Here is a 9,790-nt window from a genome sequence, read left to right as displayed (position 1 = left end):
CTTCTCACGGGTAGAGCTTCGGCTTGAAACTATTTTCTTCTCGGGATCTTCGGTGCTTCGGGACTTGCTTCGAGTGTCGGGATGATACCGGGGCTTTGGGGGTATTTCTCGCAAGTTGAAAGAAAGCTTAAGGGTGAAAGGAAAGAATTTTAGCAACAGAACCCATGGGTCTTGCACTATTTATAGGAGGGACCCGAGCCTCGCTACGCAGCGTGTTCCCACCAGCTACGCTGCGCATTCCCTGAACGCTGCGCGTAGAAGTGGGTTTGGCCTCAATCCGTTATCCAGTTGAGTCAGCATCGACGTGGCCCATCCGAGGCCTAGCAAATGAATGCGGGGCGTTCCCCTTCTGAACGTGGGGCGTCCCCCCTTCGGATAAACTTAGAGTTTTTATTTAAAAAATTCAAAAATTCATATCTTTTGCATACGAGAACGTTTTTGGAAGTTCTTTAAATCCACGCGTAGGTGAGATTATGTTCAACAACTCTCGTTTAGACTCCGTTGGCTAAATTTGAATTTATTTTTATTATATTATTTTTAGTAGGCCGAGACAGGAAAACTCCGTTAGAAATTCATAACTTCTTCATCCGACGTCCGTATTCGTCTATCTTTTCACCGTTGCACTACTATCGACGAGATCTTTGATTCTCGTTTAGATTGTTTCGGCTAGAAATCACTCGATCTCGATTCGAACTTTGGGTTGCATACTGCTAAGCTGAAACTTCGAAAAATCACAACTTCCTCATACAATGTCAGATTTGGACGTTCTCTTCATGCACGCTCTCGGTTTAACGAACTCTACGACTTTCGTTTAGATCGCTAAGGCTAAAAATCGCTCTATCTTAAATTCACTATTTACGTCACGCAGTGTCGTACCGGTTCTGTCGCGGAACTTCGACAGGTCATAACTTCTTCGTTATAACTCGGATTTTGGCATTCTTTATATATTCGAAATCCTTGTCACGACTACTACCTCTTTATGTATAGATATTGGGCTTATCTAATATTTTATTTTAACTCTTATTTTACCCTTAATTTATTTAAGTCGCAGTAATTAAGCATAAAACACATAATACTCAAATAATACATTTCTATTATTTCAAAACGAGTTACAAAGGATAACCTAGACTATTACATCATCCTTAATGCCTAGCCTAGAACCACAGGCGTTACAATTCTCTCCCTCTTAGGATGATTCCATCCCCGGAATCATACATACACAAACAAATACAGACAGCGACTCATCATGTCATTTTCCGTCTCCCATGTGAGATTTGGCCCATTCGCGTGTTTCCAACGGACAAGCACTAATTTGATCATCTTGCTTCGCAACTTCATAGTCTTACGGTCAACGATTGCCTCTAATACTTCAGCCAATCTATTGTTTTCATCAATCCTTAACTCAGAAATGGTAATTATGTCAGGAACTCCTCCCGTAAACTTCCTTAAATAATACAAATGGAAAGTGTGATGAATACCATTTAGTTCTTCGGGTAATTCGAGCTTGTAAGCTTGGTTCCCAATCCTCTGAAGAACTTTAAACGGACCAATAAATGTAGGACTTACCTTTCCCCTTTTACCAAATCTTATAAGTCCCTTCCATGGTCAGACTTTAAGAAAAACCAAATCCCCAACTTCAAATGTCATCGGTCTTCGTTTTTTGTCAGCATAGCTCTTTTGACAATCTTGAGCCGCTAACATTCTCGCCCTAATTATTTTCAGCTTTTCAGCAGACTGATGGACTATCTCGGGTCCTATAAACTGCTTTTCCCCAGCCTCAAGTCAACAAGACGGCGTACGACACTCTTGTCCGTACAAAGCTTGATATGGTGCCATATTTATGCTCGACTGGAAACTATTATTGTAGGAAAATTCTACTAAAGGTAAATGTTCATCCCAGTTACCTTGGAATTCCAGGGTACATGCTCTGAGCATATCTTCAAGTGTTTGTAACCTTCGTTCGCTCTGACCGTCAGTCTTTGGATGGTAAGCTATACTCAAAACACAACTTGGTACCCAATTCCTCTTGTAGAGTTTTTGATGTGCACAAAAGTACCCATTAATTTTAATATTTATAACCTTACAAACTTAACCTAACTATGCACTTATAGGCAGTGTACCTAGTCGGATTACAGTATAGCTGGGGTAAGTCGGGTGTCGATCACAAGGAACGGTGTTACTAATTAATCTACTTACTATTAAATTAACCTAATTATTATCAAGTTTAAACGGGGGTTTTATCTGATTTTACAAGATCAGATGAACTTGAATCAAATTCAATAAGTAAAAAAAGCACACTCTTGTTTAGTTTGAATCCACTTATTCCTTATGGCTAGCTAATGATTATGGATTATCTAGTTGGTTTTAATTGTATTAGTAATTTAGTTCTAACTTTACCAATAATTAATTAATTCATGTCAAACTATGTATGTTCACACACAATTAAACACAGAACTAATTTTGAATATAAATATGCTATGTAAGATTTATTATATAAACGCAATTATAGTCACAATCCACATTCTCTAGCTGTAAGTCCCTAATTTGACCGTGTATCAATCAGATCCGTTTGATGGTGCAGAATCCCAATCAAACGGATGATGTTAGATCAAATATTAGAGAAGGAGAAGAAGAATAATATGAATCTTGAATGTATTGATAATATGAATTAAGTTCCTTACACAAGATTCACACACACAAACGTTTCTTTCTTTCTGGCCGTAAACTCCTTAGGGTTCATCAATCTCTACTCCTCACCCTATCACCTATATTTATACTTGGAGAACATGGGCCGGATAACATGGGCCGTAAATGGGTTTACGGCTGTAAGGTGTTTACGACCGTAAACTTAACCGTAAACACGACCTGACCGTAAACTGGACTGTAAGCTCATAAAATATTACACAAAAATATAATTGCCCAGAAAAGCAAAGTATAAACCATATTTTGACCGAAAAATCTCCCCCTTGGTTTATAGCTTTCTTTTCTTAATGACCCAACATGCTCCCCCTAAAAAGTAGCTGACTTTTCTTGTTAATATTTAATGGGAGCTTTGGCTTCAGCTTTAATCTTCGATTTCTTCACAGCATCAGGTTGAATATATGAATCTTCAATGAATGACTTCATCTTGAGCACTTGAGGTTTTATTTAGAATTTGGCATTGAGCGCACATTGGGTGAGGAGCCTTGACGTACTGATTCTTGAAAGACGATGCTTTCAGCTTGAGAATCTTCAGAGAGAACTTCAGAGAGAAATAATCTTCTGGATTATTTCAGCAGGTTCATAGATAGCAGCAGACTGATTGAGGAGGCTTCAATGCAATCCGTCACATAATCTTCAATTTCAGCATCACCTTGCTTCTGGGGTTGAAAGGTTGAATTTGAAAGAATAATCTTCATTTCTTGCTCCTTCGAATGAGAATTCTTCGATGCTCACGGACGAGGCTTTGGCTCAGAAATCTTCAACACAAACTTCATGAGTCTTATCTATACCTGAAATCACTTTTCAAGACAAAACAAAACTAAAAGAAAACTTAGAACAAAAAGTAAAATAGAAATAACACTATTTTTGATTTTGAATTTTTTTGAATTTAATTTTTTTTGAATTTTTTATATTTTAATTCTCCCCTGATATTTAAATTAGAAGAACACTAAGAACAAACTTAACAAAAATAAAATGATATCTAACTTTAAGAATGATTTGGGATTAAAGTTTTTAGACAGCCTTTATCCACTTGTCGGTACCTTTCATATTCACATCTTTGTCTGGTTGATCGTCGATATTGTTGTCCACTTAAACACGAAAAATTGTGAAAAATTTAGGACATACTATTTGTTACAAGACAGGTGAACTTAAGTTCCTAAAAAATTATATCTGATCCTAATTTCTTAGATATTATATCTTAAGGACCATTCATCTGACGACGACCAGGGATATGGTTGTCCACCTAAATTGAGCAGCGAGATCTATAGAAAAATTGTATGAGCTCAATTTTAAGTGTACTAGAACGTGTTTCCCGCTTCCTGATATGCCCCAACCATCAAGAACTTCCAGAGTACTCCTTACACCGGGTGAGCAGACAACCATTCAGAGAGAGAGGAGAGATTTAGAATTCTATTACTTACTACTTCAGAGGGGTTGAGAAGAAGAAGGTTGCATATGCTGTGTACCAGGTCGGATTAGAAGTCGCGCAAAGGAGACATCATATGGCTAACAGATAAGAAGTATTTCACATATATAGCCTGCAGAGAAATAGAGTTGCATATGTTGTCTACTAGGTCGGATTGGAAGTCACGCTAAGGAGACAACATATGACTAACAGACGGAAAGAAAGAAAATGATATTCTACAGACCTAATTTATCGGAATTTACCAGTCGCCCCATCCAACCGGAATTAAGGACAGAATCCGCACATCGAGGAAAAGTTAAACCACGGTTCCAAGTACGGGTTCATTTAATGTGACGAGTAGATTCCCATATATGTATCTCCCTGCTCAACCTATCCGAGCGTCGTATTGTAAGGTTGAATGGATCTAACTAGGTCAAGATTTGTCAAGTCTATAAATTTCCCTAGTTCAAATCTCCTTAGTCAAGTCCATTTAAAATTTTTCGTGCCTACCGATGCATCAAACTAGAGCATAGACCCTTCAACTTTGGGTACGTTACGCAGACTCAGGTTGCCTATTATCACTTGATAATATCACTTCCCAAAACATCTCCCTCAAGCACATTTCTTTTACACCATATATTTTTTTGGATTTTCTGATTTTGTAATGTTTTTGGATTTTTTTAAAATTTTAAAATTTTTGTTTTGTTTTTATTTCTCCCCCTAAATTTGTGCATAGGAGAGAAACGAAAGTAAATGCGTAAATTTAAACTATCCTAAAACAAAAATTCGTCTTTAAAGCGAATCAGCTTAAGAAAAACACAAAAGTATAGAGAAGAAAACGCAAACCGTAATTCACCGATTGAATCTGTATTTAGAAGGTCTGAGAACAGCAAGCATAATCTCAGAACAGATCCAAAAATTCATCACATCGTTACGTACTAACCCCATTTGTGATCTTTTCCTTTCTTCCTTTCCCGCAAAGGACACATACTCTCAAGCAAAGGTCAAAATGTTGTACATTTGAGAGATGTCCCATACCATGTGCCTGGAACAGCCACTACCAACAAACCGAAGTCTGATGATATGCCTCGATAGCTGCTACGACACAGAGCGGGATCAGTTGGTATTTGGAACCCAGTCCATTTTGAAACTGGGTCGACTTTTGTCATCAATGCACGATACTCTCTCCCATGACATATCCTGCTTATCACAAACAGAAGATGTAGAAACGTTAGAAGCATTAGGAGATTTTGGATTTATCACCTTTGGTACCCATCTATATTCGGGTTTAACCCATCTCTTGTTCGATCCGATGGGTGCCTTGGTACTTGCTTTGGAACTTGAAGCCAATTGCCGAGATGACTTTGACCTAGCCGGTCTTGGTTTTGTTGGGGCATCTCTTGGATTGGACTTCTTGGTCGGCATTCCCATCTTGCCCTTGGGATTTTGATTTTGGCCTTGGAAGATTGATTCTTGGCCTTCTGCGTGTTCCAATCAGCATTGTCTGAACGTGACCTTAAGGGGTGTCTTTTGGAGTATCTCCCTCTTGTGGCGTTCTGCCACCCTTGTGCATAGTAGAGAACGTATGCGCGATTAGGACAATTTCTGGCAATGTGTCCAGGTGTTCCACAATGAAAACAAGTCTTTTTCTTCACTGTGAAGTTATTTCTTCCTGCCCCTGGTGGCGTATCCTTGCCTTGTCTCTTCTTGTTCTCACATGCACACTTGCCACAAGAACTCTGTTTCGTTGGAATTAGTGGCCTGTATTTCTCAACGGCAGGTTGATCAGAAGCAGTTGAGTTCGAAGCAACAGATTCAGAGTTCAAGGAGACGTTGGTTTGTGCAATGGTTTTCTCCTTGTTCTCATCTTCTACTACTTTACCTGCACATGAAGTAGCAACATTAGTATCTTCAATATTAATAACTCCTCCTGACACAAATCCAGCTCGTTTGCCATATTGAAGATGTGCCTCCCTACCAGTTTCGTCCTGAGTCATAGGGATGGATGTGTAGTTATGATTATAAGGAGGAGGAACACTATCATAGCCTTGAACCTTGTTTTGATTTTCTTTGAATTTTGATTGGGTTTCATATAAAGACTCGACTGTCTGACTTGACGTAGTATAATTTTTGAAACCGACATCTGTTTTTCCATATTTAATTTTTAAAGCGTCAAGTTCTTCAGTTACAGCAGCAAGTTGTCTCTTAATATAATCATAATTTTCACACTTGTTGCTATACTCTTCTTGAAGTTTCCTAAAGTCCTTGGTTTTTGCTTCTAATTCAACCTTCAGGGGTTTCTGTCCTTTCCTGAGTTGATATCCTTTATATCTCAGGTCCTCAACTTCCCGTTTTAATAAATCAATTTGTTCCCGAAGAAATTTAATCGTATCTTCCCATGATTGAGAACAGGAAACTTCACATGAATGAGAACACGACACTTCATTGACCGGAAGGTTTGCTGAACTCATTGTTTTTCGACAATTCAAAGCGTTAAGTTCTTCAATTATATCAGCCAGACTAAGACGATTGAGATCTTTTGTCTTCTTGATGTCAGCCACGTCCTTATCCCACGATTTTGGAAGTGAATTCAATAGCTTTTTGTTTATCTCAGATTTAGACAAGAAGATCCCAGCTATATTCATCTCGGTAATAAGTGTAGTAAATCGCTGCAACTGAGTTTCGAGGGTTTCTCCAGGGATATAATCAAAAATGTTGAAATTGTCTTAACATATCCTGACGACTCTCTTTCATGTTTTCAAGTCCCTCGTAGACCTTAAAATCAATTAAAAAACACAACTAGAAGCTAAAATAAAACTTAAAAGTCAAATAAAAAATCAAACTTGAAAGTCAAACCGAAAAGTTAAATTAGAAAATTTAAAAAATTAAACGAAAAAGTCAATGTTTAAAGTCAAAGGTCAAACTTGGACTTTTTCGTGTTCGATCCTTTGCAGCCCCAAATCAGTTCCCCTCTTTTTAATATGCGAAGCGAAGCTGTGTGCGAGGACTTCGGACACGCTGCTGACCGCAACCTCAGACTGGACGTAAACTCCGAGGCTGCAAACTGAGGCCGTGAACCCCTTAGACCGCAAACACCGGCCGCAAACACTTCGGAAACCCTAGCTGCTGGCCGCCACCCCCTCGCTGATTACGACCAAAAACAGTGATTTTTGCCCTTTTTTGATCCAAAACTCGATCAAAAACCTTTTTTTATGAAACACACGAAGAACAAACCCCCCTTATTTTTGCGAGATCTATCCAAAAACGCAAAAATATTTCAAAATTAAGACCAAATAATGCCCCAGATCTGACAAAATTGACTGATACAACTTGGCTCTGATACCAATTGTAAGTCCCTAATTTGCCCGTGTATCAATCAGATCCGTTTAATGGTGCGGAATCCCAATAAAACGGATGATGTCAGATCAAATAGAAGAGAAGGAGAAGAAGAATAATATGAATCTTGAATGTATTGATAATATGAATTAAGTTCCTTACACAAGATTCACACACACAAACGTTCATTTCTCTCTCGCCGTAAACTCCTTAGGGTTCATCAATCTCTACTCCTCACCCTAACACCTATATTTATACTTGGAGAACATGGGCCGGATAACATGGGCCGTAAATGGGTTTACGGTCGTAAACTCAACCGTAAACATGACCTGACTGTAAACTGGACTGTAAGCTCATAAAATATTACACAAAAATATAATTGCCCAGAAAAGCAAAGTATAAACCATATTTTGACCCAACAATAGCACAACTAAATTTATTTATTCTAATTACTAACTAAGATTGGTCAATCCTAGCTCTAACAATTCAATGTTCACTAAATCATTAGGTAAACAAGTTCATGCAGTTAATGGTCACTAAGCTACACAGAACATGCAATCAAGCAATTAGAGAAACAAACACAAGCATGCTAGGTAAAACAAATCAAACACAAGCAATTTTACCAACTAAATAAATCCATAAAAATTAAGCTATTCATAAGTTAAAAGCTTCATCTAGCTAAACAAGAGTAGCTAGATTTAGTTGCTCATCATAGCAACTAACATACTAACACAAATCAAAGTGTAATAAAACATGTTCCTAATTATCGATTAAATAATCTAAATTATGAACCTTCACTCTTTTGGTGTTGAAAGCTTCTTCCCAGAACTTTTCTCTGCTCAAAATCGCCTTCTAGAACTCCTCTCTCTAGCCAAAAGTCCCTTCTATTCGTAATGGTCAAGGATTTATATAGTTGCTGATTTTCACAAATTCACATCGTGAATAATAAGATATTCACGTCGTGAGTTTCAGATAACCGTACCCGTCAAGGATTCCTTCACCCGCGTACATATCTTCTAGAACCAACTCTCACGTCGTGAATCTTCAAGTTCCCACGATGTGAGAACGCTTTTTCCTGATTTTCTTCTGTTTTAATCTTTTAATTCCTAAAGTTTATTTCTTTAACGCTTTTAGTCCCTTTTCTTCAAAATGTCTTCTTTTTGGCTGCGAATAACCTTTAAGCTCATAAGTACCATTATTCTAAACAAATTGGCAACTTATTAATAAAAATATACTTAAATATTGCCTAAAAATAGGTATAAATATGGCAATATCAAAATACCCCACACTTAGACTTTGCTTGCCCTCAAGCAAATTTAAACTTAACCCTTGATTACTAACATCACATAGAACAATCTGACTCCAGCTCAGCCATTATGCCAAGACCTCAACGCATGCATTTGTGTCTGAAATTTTCCTAAAATACCCCCATACTTTAAATACTCACAATCTTCATAAACACTCGCCCACTTTTTCTGAACAATGCTCATTTTATGCAACCCTCCGAATCCATCCGCAGAAAACCTCCTATCCTCAAGGTATTTTTAGTTGAGCAACCTAAGCATACATAATCTAGAATTACAATCTATGATACCACTATGGAGCTCTTTTGGAATTCTTCACTTCCTTGATAATTTGATCTTTGATTTCTTTGAATTCACCACCTTGTTTGATTTATTTTATGGTATCTTCAACTTTTTGAATTTCTTGGAATTTTGATCTTTTGATCTTCACTTAAATTGCTCCAAAATTCTTCAAACTTTTCTTGCAATTCTCTCTTTTTTTTTTTACATTACATGTACCTCACTTTTTTCACTCAAAACCTACATGCTTAAGCAGAGGCGCTCAACCTCAACCTTTATTGGTTAATGATAATAATTTTCCTGGATACATATCAGGTTTAGGCTGCTAAACATATTGCATCCCTCAAACCAAGTGGGGTCATGTTTTTGTTCCATGATTTCACTAAAATAAGGGAGGCCACAAATGCACTATAACGTGTATTGGCTCAACTAAACATTTGAACTTTTATCGGATCATCCCACATAACACTAGCAACTACAGTTCAAATTATTATTACTAGATTCAATTATTAAAAATTTCAATTTTCAAAATTTAAACTTTTACTATCAAATTCTATCATTATCTAGCAATTTACTTTTTCTACCCCTACCCCACACTTATTTCATACAATTCCCTCATTGTATGCATAAAATGAATCAAAACTAAAGAAAAAGGAGAAAAAGGAACAGACTCCCATGGGATAGGCGTAAACATCTCCAAAAGTGTGGAAAACGGGCATCTTGAATATGGACTCCGAAAATAGAAACTTGGATCTAGAACTCG

This window comes from Lactuca sativa, chromosome 2 (assembly GCF_002870075.4).
Source record: "Lactuca sativa cultivar Salinas chromosome 2, Lsat_Salinas_v11, whole genome shotgun sequence".
NCBI classification, from domain to species: Eukaryota; Viridiplantae; Streptophyta; class Magnoliopsida; order Asterales; family Asteraceae; genus Lactuca; species Lactuca sativa.
This window is presented reverse-complemented; position numbering follows the sequence as displayed.